The sequence below is a fragment of the Pleurodeles waltl genome, chromosome 5 (assembly GCF_031143425.1).
Source record: "Pleurodeles waltl isolate 20211129_DDA chromosome 5, aPleWal1.hap1.20221129, whole genome shotgun sequence".
Taxonomy (NCBI): Eukaryota; Metazoa; Chordata; class Amphibia; order Caudata; family Salamandridae; genus Pleurodeles; species Pleurodeles waltl.
The window spans coordinates 846489455-846495454 of NC_090444.1; positions in this window are offsets into that span (position 1 = coordinate 846489455).

Genomic DNA, 6000 nt, shown 5'->3' on the forward strand with positions numbered 1-6000 from the left:
TGACAGAAGACGGGACCCAGAAATCACATACAAAATGGAGGGGACAACTCTACTTCTGTACATACTCCAACTATGCACACGGAGTCTCCATATTGATTGCACCATAGGTCCCTTTACAGGTTCAAAGCTTTAAGGCAGATATCCGGGGTAGATATATATACTGATGCGTGGCCTGCTGGACAGTTGGGAAGTGTGCCTGCTGAATGTGTATGCACCCAACAATGATGATGGGGCATTCTACCTTGTTGTTGAAAGTGAGCTCCTCCCAAATATTGGGACTCCCCGACTGTGGGCTGGAAATTTCTACTATGTGCTGGATGGTAGTGGGGCTCACCACCCCCACGACAAGACACAAAGGGGGCCGGGGACGGAGGAAGCACCGCCAACAGGCTGGCGATGCTTCAGGGGCAATTCTGACCGCGGCGGTAAAGCCGCGGTCAGAAAAGGGAAACCGGTGGTTTCCCGCCGGTTTTCCCCTGCCCCAGGGAATCCTGGGGATTCCACCCCCCTTCCCGCCAGCCTGTTCCTGGCGGTTTACACCGCCAGGAAGAGGCTGGCGGGAACGGGTGTCGTGGGGCCCCTGGGGGCCCCTGCAGTGCCCATGCCAATGGCATGGGCACTGCAGGGGCCCCCTAACAGGGCCCCATTAAGATTTTCAGTGTCTGAAAATCGCGACGGGTGCCACTGCACCCGTCGCACACCAGCAACTCCGCCGGCTCCATTCGGAGCCGGCTTCATCGTTGCTTGGGCTTTCCCGCTGGGCGGGCGGGCGGCCTTTTGGCGGTCGCCCGCCTGCCCAGCGGGAAAGTCAAAATGACCGCCGCAGTCATTTGACCGCGGTACGGTCTTTTGGCGTTCTCCGCCCGGCGGGCGGTGCCCGCCTCCCGCCGGGGTCGGAATGACCCCCAAAGTCACACATGGTAGTGGCACTGAGAGGTGTAATGGAAAGCAAGGGCTGTTTGGATGTTTGGCTCACGACGCACCCCGAAGCCAGAGAATACACATGCAATGCCCCAACTCATAACACATATAGGGGCTGATTCTAACCTTGGCGGACGGCGGAGGCCGTCCGCCAAGGTTCCGCCGTCAGAACACCGCACCGCGGTCGAAAGACCGCGGCGGTGATTCTGAGATTTGCCCTGGGCTGGCGGGCGGCCGCCAAAAGGCCGCCCGCCAGCCCAGGGCAAATCAACCTTCCCACTAGGATGCCGGCTCAGAATTGAGCCGGCGGAGTGGGAAGGTGCGACGGGTGCAGTTGCACCCGTCGCCTATTTCAGTGTCTGCTAGGCAGACACTGAAATACTTTGTGGGGCCCTCTTACGGGGGCCCCTGCCGTGCCCATGCCAGTGGCATGGGCACGGCAGGGGCCCCCAGGGGCCCCGCGGCACCCCCTACCGCCATCCTGTTCCTGGCGGGCGAACCGCCAGGAACAGGATGGCGGTAGGGGGTGTCAGAATCCCCCATGGCGGCGCAGCAAGCTGCGCCGCCATGGGGGATTCTAAGGGCAGCGGTAAACCGGCGGGAGACCGCCGGTTTGCCTCTTCTGACCGCGGCCGAACCGCCGCGGTCAGAATGCCCTGCGGGGCACCGCCGGCCTGTCGGCGGTGCTCCCGCCGACCCTGGCCCCGGCGGTCTTAGACCGCCGGGGTCAGAATGACCCCCATAGTTGCCTTGATAGATTCTTGGTGACATCACCACTGAAATAGTAGATGTTCAGATATTAAATATTTTTCTCTTGGATCATATTTCACTCCTCCTAGATTTGGGCAGGTGTGGAGATAGACCCAGAGAACCGCTGTGGCATTTACATCCGAGGTGCTTGGTGACACCCCATTCTCTGAGGAGCTTAGAGAAGTGATGGTCGATTATTTTGACACCAACTGGTCCACAACAGTGAGCAGTGGAGTAGAGTGGGACACCCTGAAGGGGACGGAAGGGGAATGCCTGTCATGTATTAGAGGCACTAGGCACTGTTTGGAGCACAGTTATTGGAGGAAGAGCAACAACTGGTGACCCTTCAGCGGGCCACCCCTATATTGGGGAGCCAGCGGGGGCACTACTGACAGGACCAGAGGACAATGGGAGAGACTGGACTGACTTGTTCAGAAGGACTACCATCAATTACTTCATCGGAGGGTGCTAAATCGGGACGCCTTCTAGCATGGTTACCAAAAAGGGAACGTCTGCCACCGGTGATTATTTCTCTTAGATGCTGGTTAGTCACCATTGTTGGATCACAGGCCCCAGTCAATATACTCCTACAGGACCTCCTAGTGATGGTTATTGGGTACACAGAAGATAGCTAACCAGTGGATATCTGCAGTTTTCTAGACCACATACCACTTTCTCGGCTTACAGCGGAACAGATTGGGGAAATGGAGAGAGAGCTGCTCATAGAGGACCAGATGGAATTCCCCTGCAATACTACCAATCACACTCGAAGCTTCTCCTTCCTCGCTTGCAGGAAACTCTTCAGGAGACCCATGACCATGGGATACATCCGTCAACTATGCGCGAATCCCAGATCAATATGCTCCCCAAACCAGAAAGGGACCATCCCGACCCCAGGTCTTATAGAGCCCTGTCTATGTTAGGGGCCAACACAAAAATACTTGCAGTATTCCTCGACAGAAGACTATGGCCCTCATTATGACATTGACAGTAAATGCTGCTTACCGCTGCGGTGACACTGCCAACATACCGCCGCGGTGGCAAATATCCGTTTGCCATATTATGACACATACATCAAACCAACAGAATACTGCCACATACACAAATCTGCCAGCCCAAAGGTCAGTGGTAAAGTGTTGCTACGAACACCCATACTGTTTCGCCAACAAAACAACCGCCACCACATTATGACCCACAAATCACCACAGCAGACATTCAATGGCGGTAAACCATTGGGAGTACACACCGGCACGCTCAGAATGGCCACCCCAATACAAAACAACACAACATTGGGCTAAATGAAAATCTCACACCTGACACTGATACACACACCACACCCACCCTCCCATAGCACTATAAAAGACACACCCACATTTCACACAACTCTTTACAAACACCAATAATCGCCACAAGACTAACACGAAGACCACTGAGACACCTACACACACACCACAAACACCCATCCATCCGTCAAGCACCCCCCATCCCACACCCCACCACAACCCTCAACACACTCTGTACAACACACACCACACAATCCCCATGTCCCCACTAAGGCACCCCTGTTTCACTGATGAGGAGTTGCGGTCATGGTGGAGGTAATAGTCAGAGTAGAGCCACAGCTGTTTGGAGCACAGATACAGCAAATATACATTGCCAGGAAATTTGAGCTATAGCAGAGAATCGGGAACAGGGTGAATGCCGTGGGACAGCATCCAAGAACAAGGGACGACATCAGGAAGAGGTGGAACGACCTACGGGGAAGGTACATTCCATAGCAGCAAGGTACCAGCTCGCCATCCAGAGGACTGTCGGTGGACCCCCACCTCCTCCCCCATAGCTCACAGCATGGGAGGAGCAAGTCTTGACAACACTGCATCCTGAGGGATTCACTGGAGTAGCCAGAGAACTGGACACTGGTGAGTCAATATTTACTACCTATCACCCCCCCATACATGCATGACATCACACCACCTCACCCTCACTCCCATCACTCCACTCCATCCCACACACTGCACCTACACATCTGACTAACCCCAATGCCAAGCCCTGAATGCTATACCAATGCATGAACAGCCCTCCCAGCCCTGCATGTACACCCATCACCAAAGCATGCACAGCATGGAGAACTAACAATCCCACAAAACATCACCATACACAAACAAAGTGGGCAGGGCAACAGCAACATACAGAGGAAGCTAGGGATGTACAGTATGTCACAGACATAAAGCATAATACATCACCTACATCCCCATAGGTGCCCCAGCCAATCTCAGCGGTGAGGAGGTGCCACAACTATCCAGCCCCCCAACAGAAGATGCCCCCAGTGATGACAGTAACTCTGGACTTGAGGATCTTGATGAACTACCTGGCCCATCAGAGACCACTGGTCAGTCGGCCACCCCAGCCCACTCACAGTTCACCACAGAGCCTCCTCTAACAGTATCCAACACCACAGCACCCACCCAAAGTCCCCACACCTCTGTCCCCAAGACACGTCAATCAGCAGTGTGCTCACCTGTACAGGGACCCCAGTCCACCCACACCTCACCCTCAAGACAATCTGGGACCTGGGGTCAGTGGCAGTGGGCACACCGTTCAGGGGAAAGAGGCACAGGGTGCCAAGGACACTGGGAGGACCGCTGTGTGCTAGGGAGAAGACAGGCCAAGGGTACCGACTCTCCAGGAGGCACTCACTAATTTCCTGGGAGCTTACCAACAATCCCAGGACAAGATGGGCCAGATCCTTACCATTATGCAGGAAAACAAGCGGCTGCAGGAGGAACACCATTAGGAGATCAAGGAGGATTTGCAGGCCCTCAAACCACCATGGTCTCTATAGCAGGGGAGTTGGCAGATATGGCCAACATCATGAGGGAATGGATAGCACACCAGCGGGCCCCTACCACTAGCCAGTCTACTGACCAGCCCACCACTTTCACTACAGCTAGGACCCACAGGCCACCAGCACCCCTTCCCCTGCAGAAGGTGAACCACCCCGCAAACCTTCCCTGAGACCCAGACAGAAGCCAGAGACACTTGCCAAGACCAAGACCAAGACCACCACCAGGAAATCAGACCCTCCTGAATGTCCCCCTTGTCTCCCACCTTGTCACCTTGTCCACTTTGAACTGCCTCTGCTCACCTTCCTATGGCCCCCTTGGACACTGGACCTCTGCTACAGACAGACTGGAATCATCCCCTGGACTTCCCTCAACCATCACCCCATTCCATTGGACTTTTCCAGCTCTACAATAAATACCCTTGAACACAAATTGACTGATAGTGTTTTATGTGATGACAATGTGCATTTATGGAAACAGTCTCATCATGTGCAAATGATCTGAACACTGTGATAGCATACAATGTAGCTGTCTGTAGTAATCACATCAGTACACAGTTGTTATATCACCAACATCTGCAAAATGAGAATCCATAGGTGACAGTAAGTAGAGATGCAAAGGAAGTGAATGCCATCCTGCTACAGCCACACAAAAACATCAATAATCAGAGGAACGGTCAGTTCCACTGTCTCACCTGTGTGTCATTGGAAGTATTGCTGTATAACTGATGTTCTGTTGTCCACATCCTCATCCTCTGCCTCCTCATCCTCACTGTCCTCAGGGTCCACTGCTGCCACAGGGGCATTTCCAGTCTCCTCCTCCAGCAGATAAGGCACATGTTGTCTGAGGGCCAGGTTGTGCAACATGCAGCATGCCACTAGTATCTGGCAGACCTTCTCGGATGAGTAGCACAGGGATCCACCCCGTTAGATGGAGGCATCTGAACTTGCCCCTCAGGAGGCCAAAGGTCCTTTCAATAACTCTACTGGTTCGCCCAAGTGCATCTTTATAACGATTCTCTGCCCCTGTCTTTGCATTCCTCACAGGGGTCAGGAACCACAATAGGGTTGGGTAGCCATAGACACCTGCAAGTATTGAGGGACAAACATTAGCCTTACACAATGCTATGGGGTGAACACCAGAAGGCATACACTGACATACAGGGGGGGGAGTCATGCTCACCAATTAGCCACACCCTGTGCCTCTGTAGTTGTGCCATCAGAGTTGGGATACTGCTTTCCTCAGAACGAAGGCGTCATGCACCGTCCCAGGACACTTGGCACTGACGTGGGAGATATACTGGTCCACAGGCACACCATTTGCACATTGAGTGAGTGGAAACTGTTCCGATTCATGAACACCTGTTCATTCTGGCGTGGGGGGGACAAGCACAGCATGTGTACCGTCAATCCCCACAATAATATTGGGTATATGTCCCATTGTATAGAATCCTGCATTCACAGTGGCCAAATCTTCCACCTGGGGA